Below are 19,171 nucleotides of genomic sequence, written 5' to 3' on the forward strand. Positions count from 1 at the left end.
GTCGAGAGATTGAGGAAAATAGGGAAGTATTCACTGTGGGAGAGGTATTGGGTCCCAAGCCAAAGCAGCAATCACCTCTTGTGTGATTACCTCATTTGGCTGCAGAGTGACAGGGTGTCAGATGTGGTCCCAGCAGGGTGTTATTCTGGGCCAACTGGATTCAACCCCTGCCTGGTGATGCCTCAGCCACAGCTCTAATGTCCAGCTTAACCCTTTTACTGACACACTACCAAATGGTTAACCCTTTCACTGCTACAACACATAAGGTTAACCCTTTCACTGCCACGCGACAAAGGGTTAACTCTTTCACAACCACACTACAGAAGGTAGTGAAAGGGTTAACTATCAGGTAAAGCCTCAGCCACAGCTCATAATGTCCAGCTTACGGTAACTATCAGGTTGAGACCCGGTAAAGCCCACAGCTCCTATACTGCCCTCCAAGCCCTCTCTCAGGTTCAGACCCTGGTAAAGTCCACAGCTCCTATACTGTCCTTCTAGCTACCATCGCAGGTTCAGACCCTGGTAAAGCCTTATACTGTAGCAACGGTTCCTATACCGTCCTCCTAGCTCCACTCTCAGGTTCAGACCCTATAGTAAAGCCTACAGCTCCTAATACTGCATGGCTCCTCTCTTGGGTTCAGACCCTGGTAAAGTCCACAGTTCCTATACCATCATCCTAGCTCCCCTCTCAGGTTCAGTGCCGCAACTGTTTGGCAAAAACAACCTTGTGAGCAGCGCTGCACAGACTTGGTAAATGGATACGGTTATTCGCATGAGTTCTGCTCCACCAAGCCAGACCGCTGAATTATTCAAAAAGAGTTGACTCCTTTAATTCCAACCTAGAACTAGCCAGGACACATAAACTCTCTCTCTCAAACACGCACGCACGCACGCACGCGCACACACACACACACACACACACACACACACACACACACACACACACACGCACGCACGCACGCAAGCACGCACGCACGCACGCACGCACGCACGCACGCACGCACGCACACACACACACACACACACATTCAGAGACCAGGCTTTGCTAAATCATCTATAGTTTATCGCTGGGCTCTCTGGAGGGTTAAAGTGCACATTACAAAGTGAGATGAGTGGACTACTCACCTGCAACGTGTAACTTGTAACACAGTCTGCCTGCTGTACTTTGTAAGGCACACCAAGACACACGATCAAAACAATCATACATGTCAATAGGTTTTAAACTGTTAGTCCGCAGGCAACACAGACCACATAAAAACTGGAAATCCTAGTTTCAAACAGCCACAGCCATGTATGGTAGGAGCCACGGAGGAGGAGAGCGCACGCTTCATTCTGCTTGTTGGTTCCTTCCCAGTATTATTAAGGGTTAGTGTCAAGCGCATGCATGTAATGGAAGGGTTTGAATTCTGACCGACTCATCTGTGCGATAATATCATCAGAACTGTCATTGTCTGTGGACAGTGGAATAAATATAACTCGTTGTTACAGCCCTGTTAATTGTCACATCCCTGTGACTATTCAGTAGATGGACAGGGTGGGACTATTCAGTAGATGGACAGGGTGGGACTATTCAGTAGATGGACAGGGTGGGACTATTCAGTAGATGGACAGGGTGGGACTATTCAGTAGATGGACAGGATGGGACTATTCAGTAGATGGACAGGGTGGGAATATTCAGTAGATGGACAGGGTGGGACTATTCAGTAGATGGACAGGGTGGGACTATTCAGTAGATGGACAGCAGGGTGGGAGGGGAGTTAGGGGAACATGTTGTCTGAGTCTGGGAGTCAGAGCGTGGCTACAGTGTCAGAGGTATTCATGGGGGTGGACCATGGGTGGACAAGACTAATGAGTCAGAGGAACTTGCAGAGAACTCTTCATTCTCCCCCTCACTGCAACTAAATAAATCTCCATTTTAGCAAGTCACTTTAATCTTGTATTATCTTATCTTACAAACATGTATGGGTAACACTTTATAATAACACTCAGTTATAAGACCTTTATAATATATTTGTAGATAATGAACTAATCATGAACAAATCATTTATATACATTCGTAAATTATTATTAAATCATTTATAACTATATTTGTATAACATTTAAAAAATTGTTCTACATTATTTATAACTCATTATCAACATTGTTTGTACTTGATTTGTTCATCATTAAATAATGTTGTTTAATGTATAGTAACACATTTCGTTAGCCTCATAGCATAATTGCCTACGTAATTTTTTGGCCAAATAGATATTTCTGCCTAACTCTACTCTCCTCACACTGCTGCACCACCCTGGCTTAGTGGCTGTGTCCTCAGCCAATCAGAACCTTGTTATGTTACAAATCCCTTTCTGCCTAACTCACTCGTGTGGCTTGTGCCAAAATTCGTTTTTTCTTCTTTTCCGAAAGTCTTGAAAAATGACTTAGGCAATTATGCTATGAGGCTAACGATTTGTAGATGCTTTGAAAAATGGATATGAAAAAACGACTATACTGTACCTCCATTTATTTGTTCATGTTCAACAAATGATTTGTTAAGACATTCATAAAACATCTATAAATCATTTGCAGATGCTATTGTGTGCCCTAATCTAAAGTGAAGCCTATTCATCATTTAATAAAAAAAAAAAATTAAGATTAATTTTTTGGCGTTTTATCGCTTTATTTCTATTGGGCAGTCCAGTAGTGAGAGACAGAGAAGGAATGGGAGACAGAGTGGGGGGAAGACATTCTGCAAATAACGACGGGTTCGGGAATCGAACCCGGGTCGGCCGTGTCGCGGCTGAGCGTGCTATGTGGTTCGCCACTGGGGCACCCCCAAGCCTATTCATCATTAACAAATGTCTAAGTTTGTTTATTTGTGGACTTTTATGAATACACACGAAGCAATTACCAGACTTGTCTTTTCATGTTTAACAAATGATTTGTTAAGACATTCATAAAACATCTATACATCATTTGCAGATGCTATTGTGTGCCCTAATCTGAAGTGAAGCCTATTCATCATTAACAAATGTCTAATACTTTTTCATCACCTGTTACAAATGTTGTAGACAGCTTTCAGATACACCCTTCTTTGTGACATCAAACAGTGACAGAATTAGGACTATAGATAGATTAGGGCACACAATAGCATCTGCAAATGATTTATAGATGTTTTATGAATGTCTTAACAAATCATTTGTTAAACATGAAAAGACAAGTTTGGTAATTGCTTCGTGTGTATTCATAAAAGTCCACAAATAAACTGTTATGGTTTGAAACCGACCCCAACAGCACGGCACAGACAGGTAGTTCAGAGTTAGCCAAAGACTAGGGCGTATTTATTTCTGAAACAGGAATGAGCGAAATAACAATAAGAACAACAAAGGGGAGAATGTTCTTGGCAGAGTTGTCTGCGGCTCTGCAGATCGTCCCGGTATTGAGATGGTGAAGCGGCGTAGCGCCACTGCCTCTGCGGCTCTGCAGCTACTCCAGGATCCAACTCGGGGAGGAACGGAGAGAGAGAGAGAGTGGTCAATAAACAAGCCAACAGAATACAGAGGCAGTCCAGTCCTCCTTAGCTAAGTCCAGTATAATCACACGTGACTTAATCTTCAGTGTTACCAACACAAGTTTAGCTGAGTCCAGTACAAAACAAAAACGGCAAATCTTCAGTGTTATCCAAACACACAGAAAACAGAGAATCCAAAAGGTTCGTTCCAAAAACTCACCAAAGCGCAAATGCGCAAAGCGGGCAACGAGGCACAGCTCCAACGGATGATAGAGAAACACAACAGCGGCGACTTCCATAGACGTCCTGAAGAAAAACAGACGAGGTACAGCTCCAACGGATGATAGAGAAACACAACAGCGGCGACTTCCATAGACATCCTGAAGAAAAACAGATGAGGTACAACAACGGGGGGAACAGGCAGCAGCAGTGGTAATCCAAAACGACCCGACAACGACTGACAGAAAGACCCGAGTATATGAAGGGCTCTGGAGCGCTGATTACAAACAAACAACAGGTGCGTGACGGCAATTGGTAATTGACCTAGAAGCGTGTGGCGGCAACGGGCCAATCCTCACAGTACCCCCCCCTCCACGGGAGCCACCCGGCGACCTACCCCGCCTCGGCTTGCCCGGATGGGACCGAAGGAAGCCGGTGATCAGGGGCACTGGAGAGGGGGACAGAGACAGAGGCCCGGAAAGGGGGACCGGGGACGGGGACAGAGGACCGGTGAGGGGGGCTGGAGACGGGGACAGGGACCCGGTGAGGGGGGCTGGAGACAGGGACAGGGAACCGGCGAGGGGGGCCGGAGACGGAGACAGGGGCCCGGTGAGGGGGCTGGAGACAGGGACACAAGGGGAACCCCGGGGCGAAGGACTGGACGCCGCCTGAAGACACTGGGCATGACAGGAGGAGCTCCACCCCCTGATGGTGCCGGAGGACCAGGCGATGTGGGGCTCATGCAGCGCGAGCCAGGGCCGACCCAGGACTACTGGGACAAGAGGGGATCTGGTAATAAAAAACTGGAGTCTCTCAACGTGGTTACCAGCAACGGTGAGGAGGACAGGACAGGTGCGTTGAGTGATGTCAGCCAGGCGGTGATGATCCAGCGCGAAAACCTCCAAGGGCCTCTTGAGGTCCTCAAGTGGAATGTTGGCCCGGGTGGCAAACTCAACGTCCAGGAAACTCCCATCAGCACCAGAGTCAATGAGTGCACCCACCGTCGCCCGCTGGTCCGCCCAGGCTAGGGTGACGCTCGTCAGACGGTTAGGTGGTGCACGGGTGTGGGAACAGGAAAAACGGCTCACCAGGATCTCCCGGGGTCCTGGCGAGCCTGGTCTTCTTGGCCGGGTAGGGCAATTGGAGATACGGTGTCCATCCCGGCCGCAGTAGAGACAAAGGCCGGACCAGAGCCTGGACTCCCGTTCGGCCGGGCTAAGGCGGGTGCGTCCCAGCTGCATGGGTTCCTCCTCGGTCACAGCTCGGGAGGGAAAAAAACCACCAGTCACGGAGGGGGCAGGACGGTCAGCAGAACGGTCACGAGGATGGGGGTCTGGGGAACGTCTGGGGGTCCCAGTCGTGCTCTCTCACGCCTTCTCTCCCGGAGGCGTCCGTCGATGCGGATAGCGAGGCTGATTAGGCCCTCGAGAGAATCGGGCTCCTCTTGGGTCGCGAGCTGGTCCCTTACAGTGTCGTTGAGCCCCTTCAGGAAGGTGAGATGAAGCGCCCGATCATTCCAACCGCTCTCGGTTGCGGCCAGTCTGAACTCCAGCGCGTAGTCGGTGACACTGCCACTGCCCTGCCGGAAGGTGCCCAGCCGAGCTCCCGGGTCCTGGCCACGAGCTGGGTGGTGGAAAACCCTTCGGAGCTCTGCCACGAAGTCTGGGTAGGAGAAACAAAAATCGGCCCTCATAGACCAGGAAGCAGTGACCCACTGTGCTGCTCGGCCTGTGAGCAGGTTAGTCATGTAAGCTACTCGGGCTCCCTCAGACGAAAACCGGCTGGGTTGATGAAGGAAAACCAACTCACATTGCATGATGAATGTGGCACAATCCTCGAAGTTACCCTCGAACAAACGTGGTTCAGAGAGACGGGGCTCCCGAGGTGCGAGGTCGGGAGGCGCGGGGTCTGCGCGGGGATGATAGAGAAACACAACAGCGGCGACTTCCATAGACGTCCTGAAGAAAAACAGACGAGGTACAACAACGGGGGGAACAGGCAGCAGCAGTGGTAATCCAAAACGACCCGACAACGACTGACAGAAAGACCCGAGTATATGAAGGGCTCTGGAGCGCTGATTACAAACAAACAACAGGTGCGTGACGGCAATTGGTAATTGACCTAGAAGCGTGTGGCGGCAACGGGCCAATCCTCACAACTTAGACATTTGTTAATGATGAATAGGCTTCACTTTAGATTAGGGCACACAATAGCATCTGCAAATGATTTATAGATGTTTTATGAATGTCTTAACAAATCATGAACAAATAAATGGAGGTACAGTATAGTCATTTTTTCATATCCATTTTTCAAAGCATCTACAAATGTGTTACTACACATTAAACAACATTATTTAATGAGTTATAAATAATGTAGAACTAATTTGTAAATGTTATACAAATATAGTTATAAATGATTTAATAATAATTCACGAATGTATAAATGATTTGTTCATGATTAGTTCATTATCTACAAATACCTTATAAAGGTCTTATAACTGAGTGTTATTATAAAGTGTTACCCATGTTTTTTAAAGTGAAATTTGTTTTGAAATCAGATTTATTTCTCTTCTGATTGTTCTCAAAACATGTTCACTTGTTTCTATGCAACATTCTTGAAACAAGCTCAAATTAAAATATGTATTGAGATTGTCTTACCCCTTTTTTAATAGTTTTCCATCACATCACAAAAAAAGAAAAGAAAAAAATAAGCTTTTAAGACTCAATACAAGAGTCTAAAATGATATATCTTGTGTTGTCTGTTGTCAGTGTTGTCTGGCCTGTGTCTACCCTCCACAACACAGACAATCCTCTACACACAAAGGGAGAGCGAGTCACGGGAGGGAGAGAGAGAGAGAGAGAGAGAGAGAGAGAGAGAGAGAGAGAGAGAGAGAGAGAGAGAGAGAGAGAGGGGGGGGGTCCGGAGGAGAGGAGGGGGGTAACAGTGCGTGCATAGTGTTGAGGAGGTAGAGGTGATGAACTATTTGCGTTCCCCTTTCGTTAACCCGGCGCTGTGAAATATCACCTTATCACAACAATGGGCCCTCTTCATTGAAGGAGGAGCCCTGTGCTGACAGGCCAAGAGGAGGGTGTCTTTTGAACAGGGCCCAGGGGTTGCTATGGCAATGCCTGTCAACCGGGAAGTCCTTCACAGGCGGAGCAAGTGCAGAGAGAGAGAGAGAGAGAGAGAGAGAGAGAGAGAGAGAGAGAGAGAGAGAGAGAGAGAGAGAGAGAGAGAGAGAGAGAGAGAGAGAGAGAGAGAGAGTTCCATATGAGAGAGCAGGCTGCGGAGGACTACCCTCCAATACATTAGGTTGACATACACCACTGAGCAGAGCAGAGCAGACTTTAACAGGGCACTGCGGGTTCTGTGGCTTGTGGCACATCATAGGTGAGGTGAGTACACTTTTTCTTTCCCATGTGTGAGCAGAATAATAACGAATCCAATTCTTATATAATAATCATGATAATAATCATGAATGCAGAAAATAAACCATATGACTCTAGGTTGTTACTGTAGCATGTTTTTATTTAAGGTTTGCCTAACCTGCCCGACGACTCAGGGGCTTAGGCCTACATACTTTTTTCCTTCGGATTAGTGCTGGAGCCTTTGCCAGGAATTTGTCAGTGCCTAGGGGACGGATGGCCACACAGTGTGATGATGCGTGTGTAAACTATACCTGAAGAAAAGTCCCCCTTATCCTCAGTGAGCCATGTGGTCTGTGTTGTTTTGATGTTGAAACAGTCCTGTGGGCACCCGCTGATTTAGGAAGTGGAGGGGAGGGCAGCGCTGAGGCAACACCTTGATGTTCATCACAAAAGCACAGACAGGCTGTGGGCGCTATGGCAGTGTTACCCAACATGCCACTCCTCGTTGCCCAGCCTAATAGTTGTGGTTGTACTGACAGTTGCTAGGTTGGCTCCATAGAATTAGTCATGATGAAATGGGAAATGTTGTGTGTGCTGCCAGGCTAGTTATCCTCCCAGCCTCAGACCTGCTGAGCCTCGTGGCCCCGGGACCAACCACTTAGTGGCTCCTTCTTACTGTCAGGATGATTCCCACTCCCTAGTCTGATTCCCTTTGAGATGTTACTTAGGCTCTATACGGCCCCATGCTTTCCACAACATTATGCTCACCTTTGAATATGTAAAATGACAGCCAGGGTTTTATTATTTTCTTTTGACTGTTTTGTACTTAAAGTCACAATCCGTGGTTTTTCTTAACCAAATGTGTGGTATATTCACATACAGTCTTGAAGAGTTTGATCTGTAGATCGAAAATACTCTTTTTGGAACTGTCTTAACCCATCATAAAGCAGAATATAGATCTGTTTTACCTCTATGTTTACAAATATGACCAATGTAAACAAACCTTTTGCTGCCACGAAATACAGCAAATCCAACTAAAAACTCATATTTACCCGTTGTTTGTATCAAGAGGCCAGTCAATCAACTACAGGGTGAAAACATGTCTCCATTGCTGTTTACCTTTGGTGGTGGGGCTATCCATGTATTTTACCATATGTTGGCATCACTGATTGGGCCTTTGTGTTTTGACTGCGTATTCTGCGCATTCTTTGTTAGACAGCTTTTAATCAAATCTATAGTTCCAAGTGGAATCTCCTTTTGTGGCATTATGTAGATCCGATACTGCAGGATGTAATCTCTGGGTGTATGAACCTGTTTCCTAGAATGGGAGTTAATCTCTGTACATACTGTAACAGTCCTTAGAAGAGAGAGGGGAGTCCCTAAAAGCCAGGCATCTCATGTATAAACCTGCCCCCTATACCTTAACCCCAATAGACCTCACGCCCCAACTCAACCGCCCATTGGACATGGTACGTGACATGGTACGTGACATGCCTGGTTTTTAGTGAATCGCCAAGGCTTTGATTTAGTTTCTCACAGGTCCTTCTCGGGGCGCATATTGGATCTACATTGATAAGTAGCACACAGGCTGTGACTCTAGACGCAGGGAGGAGCACCATACATGGAGGTGAAATAGTTCCCCTCCTGATAAATGTGTGTATCCCCCAATAACTGCATATCTTCAACTTGGTGCTCTAGGAGGACCTTGTATGGCCTGTGTTTTCACATCCGCAGCCAAGCTGCAGCCTGGAAGCGAGGCGGGAGGCTGTGATCAACCTCGTAGGAGATCAAGGCCCACATCTTTCACATAACCGCACAGTGACTCACCATGTTTAGTAATAAATGACAGCTTTATTTATTCACAGATCTGTTTGTGATTACCTTCTCACAGCCTGTTCAGGCATGATGTTTTGCCGGTTTTATTGCCTTCTTTATGTAACTCAAACGCTGAAATTTGATATGGCATTGCCTTCCGATCATTCTGACATTTGGTACTGAGCTGTTGGCATGATTTGAACATCCAGGAAATACACCCTCCATTAGATTATAATAGCACGAGTACACAGTGTGTTTATACATTCTAATGGTTATTATACAGTGTCTGTTTAAGGTCAAATTAATTGCAGACTAGTGTTAGGCCAAACAGAATGACCACCTTAAGCAAACAAGCATGTTTTTTTCTTCATGCAGGACATCTGACTAAGAACCAGTAGTTCACACCACATGTAGTCAATGATTAACCAGATTTCTCCTCACCAGAGCTCTGTGTGAAACCAGGCAATATCAGAGAGGTCACTTGGACTAATGACTAGAGTAGGTATTTGATTTGTTGTCATATTGTATAATGACAATTTCTACAATGTTATCAAATTAGATTAATTTGCATTTTGGATAAGTAAGATAAAAGCAGCACAGTGGAAACTAATAAAGGTAAAGTGATCCTTTAGATCTTTAAACAGCTAATGTGTTGGTATTATTGCTGCAAAACATTCACTTGTTTCTCACCTGTTCTGTTTTCAGCTTTATTTTTGCATCTGAAGAACTTCCTCAGCTTTCCCCCAATTTTAAAAATAAAATGCATTTGACACATTTTGTGGTTGAACCTAAGAACACTGACTCCTTTCTAAGTAAGTCTTATCAAGAGCTCAAACTTCTATTCATCAATTTGCATTGTTGCTGTTTCATCTTCTCCAAGTCTGAGGACTGTGAGTAAGTATATAAGGACAGCGTATTCCTGCCTCCAGCCCCAGAGTCACATCCTCAGCTTATTCATGTCTCCAGCCAAAGAGTCACATCCTTAGTGGAGCACTAGGGTGGGATATTGTTTATCACAGGGGTTCATGGTTCACCACCATGACCATGACAGTTATTCATTAGATGCTGTGTGCGGTTGTCTTGGCAGTCTTTCTGACTGAGAGAACAATGCAAGAAGGCTGTGTATGTGGAGTGGAAGGAGGTCATGTTAGGGCAAGGCCCAGTCACAGAGAAAACACCCTTCTATGGAAGAAGGAGTGAGGTAGAGAATGACAGTGGGGTGGCAGGTGCAGATTGCAGAATGATGGCTGTCTCACCCTGTTGGTTGGGACTGCATGTGGGGTCCACCAATATGAAAACTGGGTCCCTAAAAAGCTAAAATGACATTATGTGATTATTTTACAAAGACACTATATCAATCTGATTGTGGACGAGCCATGGAACCTGGTAATACACAGTTATAATTGAACAGCAGCCTGATGTGTCTCTGAGGAATGAAAGGTTTTTACACTGGTATCATACAGTGAAAAGACAGTTTCCATGGGTATTAAATTCTGGGGTCACAGGAGTTCAATGTGGGGTCGTTGGCCAAAAAAAGGTTGTGAATCCTAGGAACAATGACATCATAGCTACATATATCTCATTTCTCATCTCACTTGATCTTACATTTACATTTACATTTAGTCATTTAGCTGATGCTTTTATCCAAAACGACAAATTGTGTACAACAAGTCAGCAGGAGGGGTACACCTCTGGCGGTTATGGGTAAGATGTATTGTTCATCAAACAGTGTCGAACTTGAGTGCTACACTCTGAGTGCATAGTAGTATAGTAGTATAGACATATTAGCATAGTAGGTTGTAGTATAGTACATAGTAGATAGTAGTATAGACATAGTAGCATAGTACATAATAGGAAAATACAGTAAGAATGTTTTTATTTTTGTACATTCTTCTATTTTATTCAGATATTGATTGAAGAAGTGTGTTTTTAGTCGGCAATGTCAAATTGATCTTGCAACTACAAAATACTAAAGGACCTGTTGATTTATTGTGCATTGGTTAAGCAAGTGGTCAACAGATCAAGGCAAAGGAGTATTGGCTTTTGGCAACATAATTTCATCTATTCCAAGATTTGTGTCTGAGTTAGTCAGGGAGTTCTTTAATATGACTAATACAAAATGGCTAACATAAATTCAATTCATATTCAAACTAAGTGTTGTTGGTATGTGAGCCATAAATCGGCATGCGTTTCTTTTCTATTTATTTTTTACCCCCAATTATTCCATTGTAAACGTGACACATGTCGCTATTCTAGGCAGTGGAAACCTCCCCATGGTTTCCCAGAACTCAGGAGGGTGTGGTGAAGTTCACTGACCCTATCGGGCTGAGTAACTCAGAAGCCCAGCAGCTTTTCACGTAAATAGTGGTAAATAGTCTGGTTCCTCATCTCCTCCTCCTCCTTGCAGAAGGACCTTCCTCACCCTTCTGTGAAGTAGTGGGTTTTCACAGCAATATGTACAGTATTGTGCTAATGTGAAAAGTGGATCATGGAGGTCTAATCTTTGGTTATACTTCTATTACTTGAAACAGTAGATCCTTTGCACACCTGAGTATGTTAAGTGCACAGGATAAGACTTGGAATCCTACAAAACAGTGCATGGCTCCTGCAAACTATCTCTTTGCTTGTATCTAAAACATCTTATTGGAAATGACTATTCTGCTTCCCTAGTTAGATACCCTATAGCTAGATTCCCAGCAGCCTAACATCTGGTATAGTTCTTAGGGGACCAGATGAGTCCCCTTGGGCAGCAATGCTCAAAGGCAGTGATCTACATACAGCTATCCTCCATGTCTCATCTGCTCATATGTCCTCGGTTATCCCTTTGTCATTGTCCTTGTTTTTAACCTTGATTTAGTCACCCCACTGGGCACAATGCTGGAAAACATACAAGGTACTTCCGAGGTGTTTACACAAAGCGCACAGTGCACTTTTACAATGAGCAGAAAACAAAAAATGCATCCTGCAAAACATCAGTCAAAAGTAGGGCATCAAGATTACGAGGAACATCCCAAGCCCTGTGCTGTGAGCTCATCTTTGGAGATGAGATCACAGAGACCTTTTATGGCATTCTTTATAAGGGACCTCATGTCTGCAGTGTAGATGATACAGGGTTGATCATGGAGTCCTCGCCCAACAGGGAATAAAAAAGGTATAACACTTGTACACACACATTTCGGAAAGGTAGTATCAAACAAGACTAGGGAACCCCTTCTTGGGAGAGCTGATGGCTGCCCTGTTGAATCTCAACAACCAGATACTATTTGGGGTGTTCTGAGCAAACCCTGGGAAAGCCAGTGTTGAGTTTGTTTTTCACCAGATAATATGTGCACTGATTTTGCCTTATTAGGCAGGATTGGTGTTTGCGTCTCTCAGAGAGGGAATGTTTCTGCAGCACTGGACTCTGACACAAGGGATATGGAAGCCAAAATGCACAGAGACTCGAGACAAAGTGTTTTGGCACGGCCATCAAGAGACTAGCACTGTGCAGTGGACTTAATACTGTAGCTGTTCTTCAACTCTATCACTATCAACTATCACTCTAACCTGATATAATACTAATATGAGTCCAGCATACTGTATACTGTAGCCTACCCATACTTCTACAACAACATTGTTGTCATACTGATAATTTTGTACAAATGACTCCTTTATCGCAGATAGATTATGCCCACCCTCTGAAGTGTGCCTCCAAAATCAAGTGAGCAAAGTGTGCTCACAAGAATGAAAAGAACAAAGAATGAGGGGCTGCAACAGTATGCACGTGTTTATACTGTGGCTTGTAGTGCTACTGTGCTGGCTTGATTGAAGCCATCCCAAAGGACAAATACCATTACAATGATACTGTTATTGCAGTCGGTCAATGTGTATTGATGGTGCATCTCATTAACAACAATTTGAAATATTTTCCTAGTAATGGGACACTTTGCAAAACACAAATATGGTAAACAGAAGGCAAACGTCCTGCACTCCAGTGGCTGGTGTCGTAGACTGTAGAGGCCTGAATGGCAGCAGTGTGTGGGACGCAGAAGGAGCCCCATTGTTTGCCCTTCAGGAGTATTGAATTATAAACAGGCCTGCGTAGAAAGACTGACTGAAAACGCCAATGAATTACACATCTAGTTATCCAGTTATCAGTGAGATGGGATCATTAAAGTTGAATGTCAGCCTCACAGTGTGACTGGCCCCTGGGTAGCACAACCACAGGGTAAATAGAGATCAGCAAATTGTTAAACACACTGTAATTCAAGTTACAGTCAAGCCATTGTTAGTTAATTTAGATCATTTACATTATTGGCTATTGTTACGTAATACAATGATTGAGATTTCTCTCAGTGTTGATATAGCATCTGTGCTGTGCCTGAGCAGTACTTGGTATTGTTGCAGACATGATTCTCCAGTTCCCATATTGTATGTTGTAATGCCGCTTATTGGGAGATAATGAGTCAGATAGATCTCTGTCTGGAACCAGCAACACTGATTTCCACATAGGCTCTATTCTGTGCTCTGCTGCACATAGAGACACCATGCATATATCTGTCTTAGTCCTGACCACAATGATTATAGACTCCAAAGCTCATTTACAAAGGCAGCATGGAAAACTCATCAGTCCAAATACTCTTGGACAGCTCTCAGCCTGCAGTGCAGTAGTCTGGCCCACACTCAGAATGGAGAAAGCTGGCTTCAAATGGAAAGGCTTTAGAATCACTTATCAATTCTCTGTTCCCATAGTAGAAGCAGGAGCCAGGGTTGTATGACTGTATGGTTGCAAATCTGTGGTTTCCATGCCAACTCTGTTATTATGGGCCCATTGAGTCATTGTAAAAAAATAAAAATAAAAAAAGGGAAAGAAAGGTGCCTGTCTCATACATGAGCGGAAATGGCCTCCCTCTGAGTCCTCGTTGCCTTTGATGTTTTAACAGCAGGCTTAATCTGATTTTCCAAGGTGCCAATGATTACGGCCTGGTCTCAATTTACAGCCTGACTTTGTCCATAGCACCCTGTGTCTCAGGTCTAGCTCCCTATTTCACTGTATACCAGGGAAGTGTGGGGAAGGCAGACGTGAGTCACAGCCATTGTTTCGGACGACCTCTGCCCTGGGGACAAGGAAAGGAAGGTGACGCTAACTTTCCCACTTTGGAATACTGGGACAGTGGGATAATAGAACGCTTGTCAGTTTGATTTAGGACTAAAATTACTTCTTCAATGCAATGACTGATACAGTAAATGGCTAATGACAAAGAACGGATCCTCTGGGATTCAGTAACCTCGTTCCCAGCTTTATCTCGTGAGGGATTCAGCCAAGGAATGTGAAAGATAACAAAAACAAGTATTGATGCACAATATTTCTCACTGAATTTCTCTTGCCGTCTGCTATATGGATTTGATTGGTCTAAGAAATTTTTGTTTCTATTGAGATCTCCAGTAAAACATTTAGACTGCAGCCAGTGGGAGACATGGTAGAAGTGCTGCAGGCTCATCATCATCTGCGACCACTCAAGTTTGAGTATGACTGTCCTTCTGATGGGTCCTTCCTGTGGGTCTTGAGATGGCTGAAGAGTCTGGCCCTGCCTGGACCCATACACCGTATTGCAGTGTGGGCATGGATGAGTGCTGCTGATTCTGGTGATGGTGGTGGTGATGATGGTGGTAGTTGTGGTATGTGGTGGTGGTGGTGGTGGTGGTGGTGATATGTGGTGGTGGTGGTAGTGATGGTGGTGGTGATACAGTATGTGGTGGTGGTGGTAGTGGTGGTGGTATGTGGTAGTGGTGGTGGTGGTATGTGGTGGTATGTGGTGGTATGTGGTGGTGGTGGTATGTGGTGGTATGTGGTGGTGGTGGTGGTGGTGGTGGTATGTGGTGGTATGTGGTGGTGGTGGTGGTGGTGATACAGTATGTGGTGGTGGTGGTAGTGGTGGTGGTATGTGGTAGTGGTGGTATGTGGTGGTGGTGGTATGTGGTGGTGGTGGTATGTGGTGGTGGTGGTGGTGGTGGTATGTGGTGGTATGTGGTGGTATGTGGTGGTGGTGGTGGTGGTGGTATGTGGTGGTGGTGGTGGTGGTATGTGGTGGTATGTGGTGGTGGTGGTGTGGTGGTGGTGGTGATAAAGTATGTGGTGGTGGTGGTGGTGGTATGTGGTGGTGGTGGTGGTATGTGGTGGTATGTGGTGGTGGTGGTGGTATGTGGTGGTGGTGGTGGTATGTGGTGGTATGTGGTGGTATGGTGGTGGTGGTGGTGGTGGTATGTGGTGGTGGTGGTGGTATGTGGTGGTGGTGGTGGTGGTATGTGGTGGTATGGTGGTGGTGGTGGTGGTGGTATGTGGTGGTGGTGGTGGTGGTATGTGGTGGTATGGTGGTGGTGGTGGTGGTGGTGGTATGTGGTGGTGGTGGTGGTGGTATGTGGTGGTATGGTGGTGGTGGTGGTGGTGGTATGTGGTGGTGGTGGTGGTGGTATGGTGGTGGTGGTGGTGGTGGTGGTGGTGGTATGTGGTGGTGGTGGTTGTGGTATGTGGTGCTACAGGGGCCGGATCTAGCGAATCGAGTGGAGACCATCTTGAAGCTGTCAGAAGTAGGACAGTGGCGGTATGTAGATACTGCAACAGATCCTGCGGACCACGCGTCGAGAAGACTCAATGTGGAATCATTCCTGCGCAATGAGACTTGGATACAGGGGCCGGAATTCCTCACCAAGCCCGAAGAGGAATGGCCTCAGAACCCAGAACACTGTGGGGACCTAACCACGGAGGACCCAGAGATAAAGAACGCCATGGTCAGCGCTACTGCAGCGGAATAGCAGTTCGACACAGTTCAGCGGTTCCTGACCAGCACAGTCTTGTGCGCCGGGTCCGTGTCAAGACGAAGACGACCACTTTGGATAGACTAAGGTCTGTCTTCTCCAATAAGCTGTATGAGGCGGTGGTAAAGACCTTCCTCCTACGGTGTGCCATGTACTAGGGACCTCTGGCACCAGGTATTGGTTATCCAGCGGCAGAGACACTTATCAGTTAAAATAGTGTTTGGTTTAGCTCCTTGTTTTTTAGTTGTTAGTAATTGTCTCTAGATTAGAAGTACAATTAGGGGCCGGTGTAGGAGCCAAAGCTATATATTTAGGTTATTGTATTGTATGAATGTTTATATGTTTATTTTTATAACCTTACATTGAAACAGCATTAGGAATATTGATTGGATTTAGATAAAGTCATTGAACCGTCTTATTTGTTAATAGAACATTCTAGAACATTTGTGATGTCACAGTATGATGTCATGACCGAACATTCTAGAACATTTGTGTGATGTCACAGTATGATGTCATGACCGAACGTTCTAGAACATTTGTGATGTCACAGTATGATGTCATGATTGAACGTTCTGGAACATTTGTGATGTCACCGTATGATGTCATAACCGAACATTCTCTAGAACAGCGTTTCTCAACAGGGTGCCTCAGAGAGCTGCCAGGGGTGCCTTGAGATAAAAAAATAATAATAATAATTATTTTATTTTATTTATTTTTTATTCTTTTTGGATTACAGAAAATTACCACTAAAGTGCTATCTGTTGCAGCTGCACTGTTTTCCATGAAAATACCATATTTGGATAAGTTTGACCATTTCTCAAAATCTGAAAATCATTATTTAATAAAACACAGAAAATGATCACCAAGTTACTCTGGATAAAAAAATTACTTTACAGACAGCATTGAGACAAAGCTTCCTGACACATCTCCATCCAAACTCTTGGAAGAACTCATTGAAGTCTCATCTGATACCACCTTGTTAGATCCTGATCAAACTGGCCAGTATCACGTCTTCGTCTGTTTGGCCCTCCATCCAATTCCTCTGCGTTGTGTCATTTTAATGGTCCTGACGTCTCAGATACTGGCTGATAAGATCCTTATCTCTCCCCGTTAGTACAATCCGCAAACCATAATAATTCTCCACCTCCGTAAGAATTCGACACTTCGACAACGTGAAATACCTTACAAGGAAAAGCGTGGTTTTATTTGATAAACAGAAACCTCAGCTCAGATGTTAACAGATTGTATTGTCCTTGAAGAGTCTATTCTAATGATCTTTCGGTGTGTTCGTCTATCGTCCTTTTGTTATTCAGTCCAATAGTGTTCAGGCCTGGTCTTTAGCCTAACCCTCCTCGCGTTAGCCGAAGCTAATAATGATGTGGCATTCTCCCCCCCCCCCCCCCTCCTCTCTGTGATGAGAGGAGAGAGTGTCTTCTGTGTGATCTCAGTCCTACTCGCTCCTGGTCAGATTCTAGTCTGCCCTACACCCGGAAACACCGTTCGACTTATAGATCCTCGCCGTAGCAACGATAGCCCACCCCTTTCTGGTTGTCATGTGCCGTGTTGTCATGATAACTGCGTTAATAACCTTTACACACATTTCACGTTTCATTAAGATGAACCTCTCTCCCTCCTGCTCTGGGAGACACTCGCTCTAATCTCAGATGTTCTTACAAGGAATGTCAACAAACATTCTCTCGCTGGCAGTGTGCCTCACAACAATCACCCTGCTCTACTGAACCACCTGCTCTACCTGCTTCCACCGTCCATTTCGATCTCACCGTTTTAGCTGTGATCATCTCCCCCCAATCTATACATCAAGCACCCCAAATCCTTCATTCTGGAGAGCTTGTTTCAGAGTGTGGTGCTGAGTACCAAGTATCTCATGATGCAGCAGTTAAGGTGTTGATACCATTCAGCACCACATATCTGTGTGAAGCTGGCTTTTCATCCATGACAGCTCTGAAAACAAAATATAGGGCCAAGTTGAGCCTTGAGGATGACATGCGTGTTGTGTTGCCTTGTCAAAGATCTCCCCACGTATTGACCGTATTATTAGCCAGCAGCAGCAGACCTCGCATTGAGCTAGAAATGTCCACTGAGTGAACGAGTGCTTATTTTCTGATTTATTTATATTTTTTGAGAAATGGTAACTTGGTGATCCTTTTCTGTGAAATGGTCACACTTATCCAAATATGCTATTTTTATGGAGAACAATGCAGCTGCAACAGATAGCACTTTAGTGATCCTTTTCTGTATTTAAAAAAATACATGATTTTCAGTTTTTGAGAAATGGTCACACTTATCCAAATATGCTATTTTTATGGAAAATAGTGCAGCTGCAACAGATAGCACTTTAGTGATAATTTTCTGTAATTTTATTTAAAGAAATATGCTATTTGATTTACTACTACAAGCAGTGTAATGTCAACAGTACTAAGCCATTTAGACCTGAAACACCTATTAATAATGCATTATATAGCCTGCATATACACACAAATGTGTTTCCCGGTTTCTTCAATAAACATAATTTTGAAAGCAAGCACTTTTGTCATCATTGTAGCAAAAAAGACAGGACCGGAAAAGTCTTTATCGTATGTAGGGGTGCCCTGGAATATTTTATTGAACACAGGGGTGCCTTGGCAGCAGAAAGGTTGAGAACCCCTGCTAGAACATTTGTGTCTCTATATATAGCCAACGGTTCTCTCAGGACAGGCAGTGTGTAGCTTGAAACAGGACTGAACGGATAGACTCAACAACATATACTGAAGCCTGCATTTCGCAACCAAGGTGCCAAGCCTACCGTTTTGTTGTGGAAGGAGCCGGCAAGTTGATTTACGGCTTTCCAGTGTGGAGGAATTTTCATGTGTCGAGTCGGCTGTGATTTTGGAGACTGGGAAAATACAGTTTTCTTACCTTGTAGTAGTCAATCAATCAATCAATCAATCAATCAAATGTATTTATATAGCACGTTTAAACATGACGCTTGTCAACCAAAGTGCTTCACATAGCTAAACTAATAACAAAGAAAAGTATAAAATAAACAGAAAAAAAACAATCAACGGACAGACAAAGGAAAAACAGAACAACACGTCAACAAGTACGGCAAGAGTCAAAGTGAGTCAGGGAAGGCCAGGCGATACGTTCAGTAGTAACGTGAATATTTAGGAAAATAGCTTTAGGACCACTTCTGTAAAGAAAGACTTCGCTGTGGAAGAGAAATAAACCATTTGGATATCTTTGTTTTACACTGGAGCGGCTGTGGACAGTATTTTTCTTTATCAACGAACGTACTACTCACGAGTAAGCAACTTTAACCAGTAGAGTGGAATGTCGGCCCTCATAGTGGTGGTGGTATGTCGTTGGATCCTTTTGGTGAAGGATCTCTCCTTTCCTTGCCGATGTGTGTATCATCAGGGCATCAACAGTACAGGAAGGACAAGACTTTATCTGTTGGCTCCATCCAATCCTTTGACACAGACTC

The 19,171-nt window shown here is 44.7% G+C and overlaps 1 protein-coding gene across 9 annotated transcripts in view; it reads left to right on the plus strand.

Moving 5' to 3' along the window:
- The window catches only part of sorbs3 (sorbin and SH3 domain containing 3), a 49,787-nt gene that overhangs the window by 1,542 nt on the left and 29,074 nt on the right, over positions 1-19,171 (plus strand). Inside the window, exon 1 of one of the 9 annotated variants that reach the window (XM_084330973.1) lies at positions 6,992-7,099. The exons of 7 other annotated variants lie outside the window; for them this stretch is intronic. The gene's annotated coding sequence lies outside the window, so the exon portion shown is untranslated. Of the gene's footprint in view, positions 1-6,991; positions 7,105-19,171 lie in introns of those variants that run through there. One more of the 9 variants, XM_084330972.1, reaches the window with a different exon arrangement.

The sequence above is a fragment of the Notolepis coatsorum genome, assembly GCF_963971535.1.
Source record: "Notolepis coatsorum genome assembly, chromosome: 1".
In the NCBI taxonomy this organism is placed as follows: domain Eukaryota; kingdom Metazoa; phylum Chordata; class Actinopteri; order Aulopiformes; family Paralepididae; genus Notolepis; species Notolepis coatsorum.